Below are 14745 nucleotides of genomic sequence, written 5' to 3' on the forward strand. Positions count from 1 at the left end.
ATTATATGTTCACTTTGTGCAACAACGACTAGTAGACTTCTCGTCAAAGGAGACAACTGCTGCCACTCATGATTTAAGGGAGAGTTGTGTCACTTTCACCCGAGATAAGCTAGCATTGATAGTGGAATGTGCCGACCTACAATTAAAAAGAGAGAAGGATATTTACAGGCACAGTTGGCAGAGAAAGATGAAAAAATAACACGGCTTTCTATAGCCACCCAGACACCCCAACCCTCACAAGTCCGGATGGAGAAAAGCATTCACCGCTTAAGTCAGGACGTTCAAAATCTGGCACAGCGAGTGAATCCAACACTTGTACAAGGGACACACATCAGCCATCTTGTCATACATCTGGAGTTGGTCCCCTCGTCTACTTCAGATGAATCCTCATCTTTCCAATGTCCAGTTTTCTACAAGAATTTTGATGGATGGAGTGGATACTATACATTGACATGTGGTCATTATTATCATTTAGTTTGTCTGATTTGTTTAATGCAAAATAGTAGTCTATACGCAATCTATTCACAAGATATTCCACAAGGAATATATATTATGTTTGGCATGGCAAACAAATATAAATTCAACCAAGCACGCCCAGATACCCCTAGCACAATTACAAATCTGTTTGATGAGCAAGATGGTGCTTCAGGGCAACACAATTGAGATCGACAAACTATACACTATCGCGAACATGAAGCATTATAATTACTCAAAACACATTTGAATATAAGGTCTTTTACAATGGTTTTTGATATTTACTTGTTCTACTCTCAAGCTATATTGAATCAGTTGAGTTGTTATTTGGTTCTAAGTCTGAGTGTTGTGGTTCTCCTTGTAATTCAACCTCCACATCTATTATCAAATTCTCTTCTATTTCGTCTAGACTGCATTGAGAGACACCAACATTGAACTCTTCTTCATCTTCGTTTTGACAATCATACAACCAGGTTGGCATTTCCTCCTGGTATCCATCACTTTCGATGTGATTCAATATCTTTTTGCTGCAAAACATATACACTAATTTTTTTGCTCTGTCTGCTAATAGTCTGTTGCGAATAGCGCTGTGAACATACTTGTACATACTCCAATTTCTCTCTGAACTTGAGTTTGTTGCACATTGTGCGAGTAATTTCATTGCAAGGGGACGTAAGGTAGAGTAATGCTCTCCACCATTCATCATCCACCACTTCCATGTAGGTTGCTCTTTTGCCATTACTTGTACAAATGTTTTTGCAAAAGGACCTTCTTTTAATCTAAATGCACTCATTTCTTTGATGCAATCAATTTGGTCCTTAACGTTGGAGTAGAACGTATTGACCACGTGATAGAAATCACTTACCACCTCTGTATTGGACATCAGATCTAAATTCCAATACTCTGGATCGAGCATGTAAGCAACGCTATGGAGTGGACTATGAGCGCTCTTCCACCTTGCATAAAAATACTTAGCCAAAATTTTTTGCTATTTGCCAGAGAATGGTAATCGCCATGCCTTTTCTACTACAAACTCTTTCAGCTCTTCAAGATTTTCAAGACTCTATTGGACTGACCACCATGTCATCCACACTTTGCCCAAGTTTGGCGCCCTTTGATCAAGATTGCGGATCGCGAATATAACGGACATCATTACATGGTATGCATCCATTACACTTCTCCACCAAGCAACCTTGTTTACATTGCCACGTAGACATGTAATTTTATCTTTCACTTTTTATTTCTGCTCAAGCTACCATTCATCAAAGGCCGCACAATTGAATGCGTCAATCACAACGCATTTATTATGGAGAAGTGATTCCAAGGTATAAAAGTGTGTGCAAAACCGAGTTTCAGCAGGAAGTTTCAACATCACTGACATGCGCATTCTATACAAATCGAGCACTCTTTGTTGTTTCAAGATAAATTTCACAACCTGATGTGCTGTATCAATTACTTTGGTGAACCATGTGGTTTCTTTGCTAGTGTACCAATCTTTTAGTACCAAGTTCAAGTTGAGCGTATTACAACCATTGGCAAAAATGTGTGGAAAGCACTTCTTTATTAATTTACTGGCATTTTTACAATTCTTTGCGTTGTCCATGACTACTTGAACGACATGTTCAACACCAATTTATTTAATTACATTATGTATTTTCCACTTTTAATTGCACTAGAACTATCAATCAAATTTATAAACGTTTCTCCCTTTGGAAAAACCAGCATTATATTGATCAGCGGTCTTCTTTGAACATTTGACCAGCCATCACTCACAATCGTACATCCTGAAAGCAAAATATTCCCAAGTATTATTTTGCCAACACGCTCTTTGACTTTGATGTAACATTTGTCCAAGAAAAAATTTCTTATCATGTGATAAAAAGGAGCTGAAAATCCTGGACCAAACTCACCGATTTTCCTCGAAGCAGCCTTCCAATGATTGCTGTCTACCATGACCAAAGCACTTCCAATAAAGAATATTGCTTTGACGCGTGCAGTTTGTGCTTCTTCTAGAGACTGCACTCGAAAGCTTTGATGTAATGATTTTTGACGCATTTGACGAAGTCCACCTTCATTATGACGTTCAAAAGGAACACTGCCTAGAATTTTCTCTCCTTGTGCAGGTTGTTCTCCAAGGTTAGTTGGCGTCACTACAAGATCTGTGGAGTTAATATTTGGCTCTGGGAACTCTTGACTGGAAGTACAAAGCTATATATATGTTGTCTCTTGCCACCCTTTTTGGCGAGCTCTTCTCTCAAATGCTTTGCAACTGCAGGTGCCTGAGGATGTTTACATTTCTTACAACTGTTTTTAGCGTTACCCAGAAAATGATCCCTAATACGTGGTGCACCGCCTGATTTTGTTGTGTGACAAAATTTACATTGCCACTCCATATATTGGCCGTATATGTTGCGAGCATAATCCCACTCTTTGCAAGGAGCTTTTTTGTTCTTTGGCTTCTTCGTACCACTTGTACCCACATTTTGCTCCATTGCTTTTAAATTAAAATTGAAGACAAAAGAACAAGATGTTCAATTTTTGAAACATTTTTCTTATTTTCAATATATATTGTAATTAAAAAACCATTCAATATGAAAGTAACCATGATGCACAATATGAGATTTCCAATGCACGCTAGTCAATCCACATATCGATCACCTATATTGTGAGCAACCATACACATTGCAATGTAGTCTATGCATCCCATAATAACTATAACAATGCTATGAATCTCTCTATGCAATTATTATTATAATGATTATTTATATGTCCACTTTGATTTGCAAACAATAAGGCACATCTAATTTCATTTGCTACAAAAAAACAAACGAAAGCAATAAAATATATGATTAGTCATTTCATGCACTAATAATCTATTGTAATATATAATGCACTCTTTGTATAAACCAATGCATGAAATAATGCAAATAAATCTTCAATATAATCACTCAATTGATGACTATTTGTACCCAGTGAAGGATTCTAGCCCACCCATGCAACCAATTCAATATATAAAAGCTATTTTAACCTAATCAAGGATTATAGCTTTTATATTGTGGAGTGACAAATGTAAATATACTCAAATGCAAGACTTCAAGGATATTTATATGCCCGGTACACTAGTATAGGACATCCAACCCTTGACTATCGACTCGTCATTTACATATGCTCATCTTCTAAAATCAATTACGACCCTCATTTGGACCAATGGCTTCTTTGCAATGGGCATGATTCTCCAAGTTTTCAATTGTTTTGGTTTTGTACCTTTATGTCGGTAAACGGATTAAAACATTTTAGAAGTGGTTACCGAATTAAGAATCACGTTCGGCCCAAAAAAAGGACCTATGACTCTGTAAGCTTAGGTCAATTCACAAGGAGATGACTATACCCGGCACTCCAATACACTCCCCAAGGATTTGCCTAGCTAAAAGACCGCGGTTAGCATACTATTTACTATATATAATTACTCCGTCGGGCTTTTTCATTTTCCCGGCGGGCCTACCGGGCTACTACATATACCAGGCGGGTCCGCCGGGAAAATGAAAAAGCCCGGCGGGCCCCGTAGGAAAAAATGGAAACCCTGGAGGGCTAACCAGCTCTATAGGTTTTGCAGGTCAAAATCAAAGTCACGTTAACAATTAACGTGATCACGTGATTTTTTTGTGTAAATACTAGAGTTATTGACGTAATCACTCGATCGTGATTACGTTAATGAAATCCCTGCTCGCTTAAGCCTTGCAACCAACCCTATGTTTATGTCCGTCATGATGCTAGCACCATCAATGGAAATTCCAATCCTCTTCTGTGACTAACAATTATTCTAGGTTGGTAATTAGAGTTAATTCAGACCAATTATGAGACTTTAGATCAGACCGAATATAAACTAAAAGATAAGACTAAAACTCGACATTGGAACTAGAAAAGAGAATGACACTGGAACTAGGAACTGAAGCTGGAATTGTATATTTAGATTAGATTAGCACGGACAATACAATGATAAGATAAGCTCAGTGTGTGATTTTGATTACAAGAGCATTAACAACTTCGAGATACACAATACAAGGGTTTAGGATTTAGGAATAGTCATCATAAGTTAAGGCCAGATAAGATAAGGCAAGATAAGAATGAAGTAATGGCCCCTATTTATAGGCTTCTAACTAAGATCTGACTATTTGTATATTACACCAGTTTACTATGGTAAATTTTTGTAATTACTATCTCTGGAAGCTTCTAGTCTAGTCGTATATCAGCCGCCTGTTAAGGGTCATTCCTGCCATCTACATTCATTCCCTCCTTTCTTGAATTTTGGTGTATACCAAAAATTTTAGCAATCTTCAACAATTATCTAGTGCTGACCTGATTCTTCTTGTATAATGCCGTCTTCTTTGGCGGTTTGTGTGGTAGTTTGAATGACCATGTAGTACTTGGACTAGAATTCTCCTTTTGAATTAATTGATACATGGCCTCTTGCTCTAGTTGACCCTTTCTGATAGTCTTCATTTCAAACTTGCATGGAGTGAGAGTATTCCAGGTTTTTGTGGCAGGGTCATACAATATTTATTTGCCTCCCTCGGTGAGCCGGGCTCTAGTTAGCTTGTGACAATATGATGTAGTGTGCATCCATACCTAAGGCAATGGATGATGATTGCATTTAATTTTGGTTTCAAATAGTATTTCACCCATCTCTTTGAATTTGGGTTTAGAGGATGGTTTTTAGCTAGTTCCTTCTCAAGGATCTTGGAGGCTTCTACTAAAAATAAAAGTTGGTTTGTATTCTTTATCAACCAGCAAAATTTGAATCTTCCATTGGTCCATTTTGAATTGGAAATTCTTGAGTCCTTTAATCAGGTTAGCTGGCTGGTCCTTCTTCAGAGCGTCACTGGCCACCTGATTCTAGGCTTTCCACTCAGTGTTGGCGAACTCATATCAGTCTTGGAGCTTGTCCATGATCTTGATATAACTTTCTTGATCTGTTGGTTCAAGATGTGCACAATAGAGCATTGGGCTTAGATGGAATGGCATACACCAGCACTACAGAATCTGGAACAACCTCCAAAAAGTTCAGGACCATCTAGTTTTCCTCTTGCATCATTTCCTAGTAATGTAGACCAAATGAAATAAACTCTTGAGGTTTATTTCTTGTTCCCTTAGGATCATCCAAGTCTTTGGCCCTCTACTATTGGTAGCATTATTTTGAAGCAAGGCCTTGATCCATTAATCTAACACACCTCTGACATTTGCATTTGAATTAAAATTTCTTTGATTTTTACCCACATGTCCTTTATACATTGGTAAGTGGGTTTGGTGCTGAGTAGTATTTCTAACTGCAATCCCAGGGATTTCAGCTTATCACTGATAAAGTTGTTCAGAGCAGGGTTAATTGCCACATCATCAATGGTGATACATTAGTCTAGGAAGTTTTCTAGTACTTGTACACAGCTTGGATGTGGAGGCAATCTGCATACATGTTGATTGTGGTAGCTCATTGCCTTCCAATATGAATAAAAAATCTCATCATGTAGAAATTCTTGGATCTAGAGAGTTTTTTGTTTTCTCAAGACTTTGTTGAGTGTCATCATTTCAGTAGAATACGTATGATCATACTCAAAGTTAGACTCAAGGACAATATTCTTACCCTTGTCTACTAGATGATAGTGGGCCACCTATTGTCTACCCTGTTGGAGTTTGCTCCTAAGAATCAACACCTTCAGGTGGTCCTTGACTATCAGTGTAGTCATCTTCGCTTGATCTGAGCTTTGAACTCCAATGGGCACAGAACCTCTTGCAGCTGAGCCTAGAGCATCATCATTGTCATCATCATCATCATCCTTATGGTGATAATGGTCCGCTGCTTCATCCTTCTGCTTGTACTCATCTTTATCATAATCTTCATCATTGTTTCGCTAATTCCTTAGATGCTCAAAAATGTTCTCGTTCACCAGTGTCGTTGTGTACTCCTTGGCTTTATCTTGTATATCTGATTGGATGGATATGATGACCATTTACTTATCATTCAGATTTAGAGTAAGATTTTCATCCGCATCTACTATCTGGACCAGAGAATGATAGATATATTTTTCAGTGATGGCCTTTTTCATTAAATCATATTATTGATGAAGGCTCTTATAGTCCTTTTGTTTCACATTCAACATAGATTTGAAGCGTGTAGCTACCTGTTGAGAAATGCTATTTTCTTTGTCCATGACATCATTCTCAAAACTTAACTTATCAACTTTGTTATGGAAAGTTGCTATCTCTCGATTATGTTGTTGTTGTTCAAGCTATAAATTTAAGATTTTCTTATCCTATTTGTTTCTAAGTGTTTCCAGCTCAGTCTTAGTCTTTTGTAGTTCATATTTCAAATTATCCATCTTTGCACTAGAAACAGACACCTGAGCCTCCATCATCTGGCCAATGGAACTAACTATGGTGCTCTAGCCAAACTGTATCGCTATTGCACATCCTTGTGTGATGATATTGGGGTATGTCTGGTTAGTCTCATATACTATCATAGAAAATGGATAAGGCAATGAGGAAATTGATTTCTTTGACAAAGATCTCATTACTTTATACATGATATGTTGAAAGTTTTCCAACCTAAGAATTGGGATTTTCCCATCTTGGGATTGGGAACTCAGTTATCGATCCCCAAAAGTGAAGTAATGGGTCATATTTATAACTCTCTACTGGCTACTGATTGATTGATCCTTGTGTTGGTTAATTTAGTAATTGATCCCGATAATTACTAGCCTAGGTACCCTAGTATGGTAGCCTTTCCCACTGTTTACACTCTTGTCGATTGTCACCATCTTTCTACTTGAAGAATGAATTTGTGACATCATATTGTGCTTGATTACTCTCATGGAAAACTCCTTTACAAAATCGTGTAACAATGCTTCTATGTTTCTATATTATTCCTGAGGTTGGAAATAAGTAAGGGCCGTGCCTTCCAAGACTAATCCAAAACCTTCAAACTGGATGTGGAAATTTGTAACGTACTTAGCTCTCAATACCTACTTGAATGATGATGAATGTTAATGGAGATCTCTAGATCTGTTGTACTTTGATGCCATGCATTTTGCAACTTGAGAAGGACGCATGGGCCTCGGCTCAACAACCTATCTCATCACCCTCAAAGCTCTTGAAAAGTCTTCCTTGTATGGAGGTGCTGACATTCTAGGTGTAGCTATCGATATTTCACTCATAGTAAAAATGGCCTTACTCGCTTAGTATGGTGTGGCATAGATGGCCATGTAATGGTCGTGTAAATACCTCTAATAGGTTTTGGTTCTGACAAGTGACTCCTTCTCATCCAAGGGTGTGTAATTTTTGGTGCTCTAGGTCTTGCTCTACGGGTACTCTCTACAAGGGGTGGAATTTTTTGAATCTATCCATAAAACTTATTTCTTTCTCAATCAGCTTTTTCACAGGGGGTGGAATCTTCGTGACTCTATCCATAAAACTTATTTGTTTCTCAATTAGCTTTTTATGGACCATTTGGTTCAAATAGATGACATAAAACGGTTCTTCCCAACAAGACATCTTTTCCATGTCTTTCATATACGCATACCTATACTCATGCCCCTTGTTGTCCACTAAAATAGGTCGTTTTCTTGTTTCAAATTGGTAGACACAAGTACATATGATTGGTGTCAATAAGTTCTATTGGACTCACGTCTTGCTGATGTAATAGTTTTCCCCTTCTTTGGTAATTAGCTTGTATAACCCCACTCTAGGATCATCTGCAAGCACTCTAAGATCCTAAGATAGGCAACCCCTCTCTCGTCAATGTATTGATCTCCATTGTCTACAACCTCAACTTGCTTTCAAAACTGAGGGTTTCCGAAGTCTTCGCTAATATATCATTTATGATGGATGAACACATAAATCCATGCTCCCTCGCCGTTTTTATAATGGTAGTAGAGTTGCATGGTTAGTGGGATTTTTGATTCTTGGAGGTACCAACTTCTCATCTCTGCTTCTCTTTCATCCATAAGGATAGTGAAAGTTTGTTCAAAAGAAGTTTCAGAGATCACCTCTTCTTGAATGGTCAATAAGTGTTCTAAGTTAACCTGATTGACACTCTCTTCAGTAGATCCACGACTCACTTAATCTTTTGGTAGTCTAACATCTGATCTGTACCAAGCTCCTGATTTCAAGAACATGAACAATATGGGAATGAAACTTGACCTTTTACTTGGAAAACTTTGGATCCCTTGGAACTTCTACTGGGCTTCAACTCCCCTCGTGCACCAATCTAGTTGCCTATACAAGACTCAACATAGAGTAAAGCACTGATGGAGTTATGTCAAGCTAGCAACTGATGTGTACACAAATTTAGTGAAAACAAAAATTCATGCTCAATTTCCTTCTTATCAGGGCCTACTAATGCTATACAAATCTCACTTCAGTGTGTGGAGTGGAACCAAATTTTGTAAAAAAAATTGTGCTCTTTGCACTTTGTGTGGGAAAATCCCAATTTTCTCCTCCCTATTGGATTTTGAAATAATTTTCACTCCAATTCTCTCACATGTATACTACACACTCCTAAAAATTCAATCAAGCAACAATCCTAATGTTTAGGCTTTTCCAATAGTCTCAAGTGGTCACTTGACCCACTTTTGTTCTACTTCTCGGTTAGAAATTGGTCTGATCTCATGCACACCAACTTAATTCAAGATCTGACTCTAGGTATGTGTTCCTTGTATTGAGGTCTCCCTATGGTGCAAGTTTTAGTCCAAATTGTTTAGATAGAAGAAAATCAAGAGAAAATCACAATTTTCTCCCACCCTCATTGAAAAAATTCTCAATTGCTATGACAGCTGAACATGTGATTTTAAGTCTTGTTTCTTCGCATATGTTGAACTTGATCTTTAGAGGAGACAATTGATCTTCTTCACTATCCTTGTTATTCTCCTGATCTTGCGTTTGTTGAACATTTGATTTTGAGCAGTGATTTTCATATATGAAGAGTTTTGTGTGTATGTACTAACATTTGGATTTAATTTCTCATAGCTTGTAGTCTATGATGATGAGTTCATTCCTCATTCTCGTGGATGAGGCAAGGGAGATTTGGGAAAGAATTCCCAGGACCCTTGGATAGGACCTAGAAAGTTGGAGAATTTGAGCGCCCAAGTTTCCTTTCCTTTCATTCTAGCTTCTTTAAGGACAAGGCTGAATTTCCTCTTTTTGTATTGAAGACACTCTCAAGATATCTAGGAGGTGTGTCTATTGGATAGAACACAGACAAGGTCATGTTATTAGAGAACCAAGCAACGATTTCAATGTTTGAGGTTAGGCGTGACATATATGGCTGCCACAGTCTCTACTTTTGGACACATGTTGTGTATGGTCTAGCTTGTGGAATCACAAACCCATGTCAATTGGCACAATACGGAAAATATGATTTGCTCAAACATAAGCAGCCAGTACTTCAACTTATAGAAGAGGCCCCGCAATTTGAGGGAAATGAGGAGATTAGATTGCCCAACCTCAACGTTCTCATCGCAAATTGCAATAGATGTTGATGATGAAACACGGTACTCAAAAAGAGCAAGGCACAAGGAGGAGGGCCCTTTAGATAAGATCAAGAGAACATAGTAATTGGTATTGTTTTTTTATGCCTAAAATTAGTCAAAAATGTATGTATTTCATGTATCAAAGTGAGATTGATTTTGTATCAATATCTTGCAAAGTATTTTATTTTGTTGCAACCATCATTCACTTTATGAAAAGTTGAGATTACATAAATTCTTCTAGATACATTAAGGTTTTGTGTATGGAGTTATGGCACAACTTGCAATGGTGTTTTCCAAACCCTTTTTCTCACGTTGTTTCTATAGCCGCCAATCTACATGCCATCTTGTCATAGGGGATGACTCCCATATCTCCCTCCTTTGTCTTTTTTAAGCCAATCTCAATGAGTGGACAATTTGAATGTCTTTGAATTTCTCCTTGTGATGTGAACTATGTATAAGTTTTTGATACATCCATTGACGTAGCTCCTCTAAGCTATTGTCTTTTTCTACACCACCTCCATGCCGCGAGTATGGTTGAAATATCTAGTACGAGATTGGTAGTGGGTTTTCTCCATGCCCTGTGTAGACCAGATACCCAAGCTACTATATTTCCTTGCATGTAATTACAAATACCTTGTTATGCACATAGCAAGCACAAACATTATAAGGATACATATGTGTAATTCCAAATATTAGCATATCATCAAACCAATTACATTACCATGTAGTGAGTGATCTGCTGATTTGTCCATGGACTTATGAATGTCTTGTGAAATGTCTCCACAACTTCTTGGAAATTTACATAGTCAACTTCAGACAATGAGTTCAATTTACAAAACTTGAATATTGCATCCAAGGTTTTCCATACCTTTGCTTTGTGAGTCCTTGCTACACCAATAGAAAACTTCTTTAGAACATCCCTACCATTCTTAGACCTCTTTTCATCCTGATCTATCTTAACACGTCCTCCATGAAAACCCATCTCTGAGAAGAGTGTCTCCAAAGCTAAGATTTCTATTTGCTTTGTACGGAGAGGTTGAGTGGTCTAAGAAAAATAGATATAGAGAAACATTAGTTTTTCTATTATCCTACAAAGTGCATGTATTGTGCATATGTGCACTCTAGAAAGTGGAATATCCAAAATGGGTCAAAAGTCGGGGTCACAAAGATGCCTATCCAGTGATCTTCTCCAATATGTTATTCTAGGATGTGAACCCCTCCCATGAAATATAAGTAAGGGCTTTAGCTTGTTGCTCCTTTGGAGAAATTTTAGATGTATTTCAAGTTCTTTAGTTCCCACCATGTGCCACTCCACTATGTAGGAGCCCATGCCCTCCACATCCAACTTCTTTTCATTTCTTTGTTTGCTTATAATTTTTGGGATGCTAGTTTGATAGAAAACCCAATTCAAAATATAAAAGTTCTCAGTTGGCACCTAGAAAGATAATTTAAGCTTTTTGAAATGCACATTTTGAAGCAAACAAGTAAATCATAATTTTACTTGATCTTCAATCTAATGTTAGCTCATCTTGAAGGTTGCAAGAAAGAAAATGTTGTTCTCATATTGGAAACTAAAGTTTTTGGGATCATATGGTCCAATGCTTGCATCCAAAGCTCTATTCATGAGTGTGATTGCGACTTGCTCAACCTTCATCTCCTTTACAAGCTCACACTCATCTAGCTTGATGACAAACTTTAGGACACCGTTGCACTCTTTGGGAGTAACATCAAACAACTTCATGACGTATAATTGCAAAGCGATAAAGTCATTAAAAAATATCGTTATACTTTTCATGTACCATCTCCTCCCCTTTTGGCGATCTGCATGTAAATCAATGTGAAAAGGCCACCCAAAGTTTAAAGCACCTCCTCGTTAACTTCTCATCTTGTTTTTGGAATAGAGAAAGGGTTTAGAAGTAGGGTGTACTTGATATGAATATATTTAACTTGTTTCTACACAAACCTGAGTACTGAGGTGGTCCGGGGCGGGCAACAAGAGATTCAACATCTAAACACCCCTCAAAGCTCCCGTGCTGCTCAATTGGGACTGGGGAAACCACAAGCAAAGAACAACGACAAACCAACAACCAAACAAGTGAAGGGGCACCACCTAGTTATGGTATGCGAGCTAAGATGCAAGAGAGATTTTTTCACACCCAAGAAGATGCGGCACAAAACACACACAAGCAATCTCACACCAAGACACACACCAAATGGAGCAGAGAGAGCTAGAGAAAAGGGAAGAGAGAGAGAGAGGAATGGAACTTCCGTAATACCTTGTTTGTGACTTGCAAATGGAGATGGTTTGTTATGACGCTATCGTAGAGCTTGTACAACACTAACTCAATGCTTAGTGAATGCTAAACATTGCCAATACACACACACTGTCTTAGGGTGTGGGAGACCTCTCACCACAATACTCTCTTATAATGGACACAAAATTGGCAATAAAGACACACTAAAACACTTTCTTAAACAATATCAAATGATAGAAACTCAAAATACATGTCATCTTGAATTCACCAAACCGTATTGCATAAGTAGAAGGACGAAGATTTGAATGTCAAATCATGCCTTTGATACACCAAACCTCAATCATTGATGATGGAGGAACATATACAATAGTGGTCTTGAGATTTTGAACTCACTCTCTCTCACTTGCAATGTATATCTTGAAAGCTTCTCTCACACCAAAAGTGAAGCTCTTAAAGTGGTTGCTACGCCTAAGTCTCTCCTCACGCATAGAGTGTTGGGGTGCTATGTGAGATATTGGGGATTGTTTACAAGAAGGGGAGGGGCCTATTTATAGGTTGGATACCCTCGTTAAGATGATTAAAAATCCTAAATTACAAGCTAACAAATCGAGATTATAATTTTTTTTTAATATCAAAACATTGCGGGCCTTCTTTGTATGCTTGAGTCATGGATGTGGGCTCAAGAGAGTGCATTATTGATGGTAGATAAGATGAAAATAAAGTGTTAAGGGAAGAGAGAGAGAGAGAGAGAGAGAGAGAGAGAGAGAGAGAGAGAGGGAGGGAGAGTTATATTATATGTACATGTCTTGAGGGAAGGTGCTTTTTAGAGTTGGATTAATGGGTGTTTGTGTTAGTAGGTTAAGCGTTAGTGTTAGCAATTACTAGAAAAAGTTAGTAATATATTTGCAACAGGTAAAATGACTTGAAGGATGAGAAAAAAGGGGTGAATGACATGGGTGTACCCTTGAGATGGTGAATCCTTAAGGAATCTTAGACCCACCCATGCATATATTATTGAAAGTGACCGCCGTTCTTCTTCTTCTTCTTCTTTTCACGCTGCCACCATATTTGAATCACCACAAAGGCAATGAGGGTTTTGTTGATAAAAAAACCCCCATTTTGCAGAGATTAAGTATGATTAGGTTGCTTAGAATTTGTATGCATCCTTGAAAGGGTAGAATAAAATTGTAATATGGGAGTAATAGAGAGAGATATAGAGATGCTGGATGTAGGTAGAGCTTCAGAAGAGCTATGGGTGTGAGAGGGGAGGCTAATGGTGAAGAGGGTGAGAGAAAACCATGGAAGTTTTAGCTTTGAGTGAGAAATAGAGAGCAATGTGTGTGTGTGCGTGTGTGTGTGTGTGTGTAGAAGTAGAAAAGGAGGTGAGAGAAGACTATGGGCTATTTGTGAGAAAAGTGGGCAGACTGGGATCCACTCAAAAAATCCTATCTCACCAGTGGTAGCTCCAAAAATTTTGAGGTGATTATTCAGCTCTTGGTGCATATTTGGTCTTTTAACCACCACTTCAAATTTGGAGTGGAGATGGATATAAAAAATCCCACCAAAATGCTTATGTTTCTTCACAAAAAAGTCTTCAGTGGCCCCCCTTTTGTTAAGTTTGCATAAGGCTCCAAAAGTAAGCCCCTCCTTGCATGAGAGCATGATCTAATAGATTCTTAGAGATTTGAAAATATGCATGGTTGTGAATTATGCATAAATATAATATATGGATACGATGGATAAAAATAGGTTAGCATATATAAACAATTCATGGAATCTAGAATAGTGTGGCTATATATATATATATAATATATGAAAACATAGAGAATCAAATGAGGAGGGCCCTCATTTGTTTTTATTGATGTATATTTATTTACAAGAGGTAAGAAAAATACATGTAGAAAGTGAAAGGCAATGACTGATGGTGGAAGGTTTTTTTTTGAAGTTTTTTTTTTGGAGTGGATTCACACCAAAAATAAGAAAATCTTACATGAAAATATTTCTATATGGAATAAAGAGTATGCAAAATGGTAAGAAAATTTTTGGTAATGGTGAGTCAATGTACATAGGAAGAATCCCAATCTCCGAGCGAGCACTAAACCAAGCAAACAAATACAAAGACATTGAAAACATTTAGACACATATTTGTTGATGACCAATAGTTTCCAAAGAAAACCCAAAGGATTCACATAGCGAGCAAATCCGAGTGAGCACTAAATCGAGCAAAGACATTGAAAATATTTAGACACATATTTGTTGATGACCAATAGTTTCCAAGGAAATAAATTGGTAGTTTATCGTGCCCTTGACAAGGTAAACCCATATGATTTAGAGCTATGTTGTCGTATAAGGTAAAGCCAATATATTCAAAACCATGAACTCTCTTACCACGGTTGTTGGTAGTGAATGCAAAGACAATGTAGACATTCAAACACAGTGCTATTGATGACCTATAATTTTTAAGAAAATATAGTCGAGAGCATACTAAGTAACTAATC

Source organism: Adiantum capillus-veneris, chromosome 2 (genome assembly GCF_014529385.1).
Source record: "Adiantum capillus-veneris isolate H3 chromosome 2, ASM1452938v2, whole genome shotgun sequence".
Taxonomy (NCBI): domain Eukaryota; kingdom Viridiplantae; phylum Streptophyta; class Polypodiopsida; order Polypodiales; family Pteridaceae; genus Adiantum; species Adiantum capillus-veneris.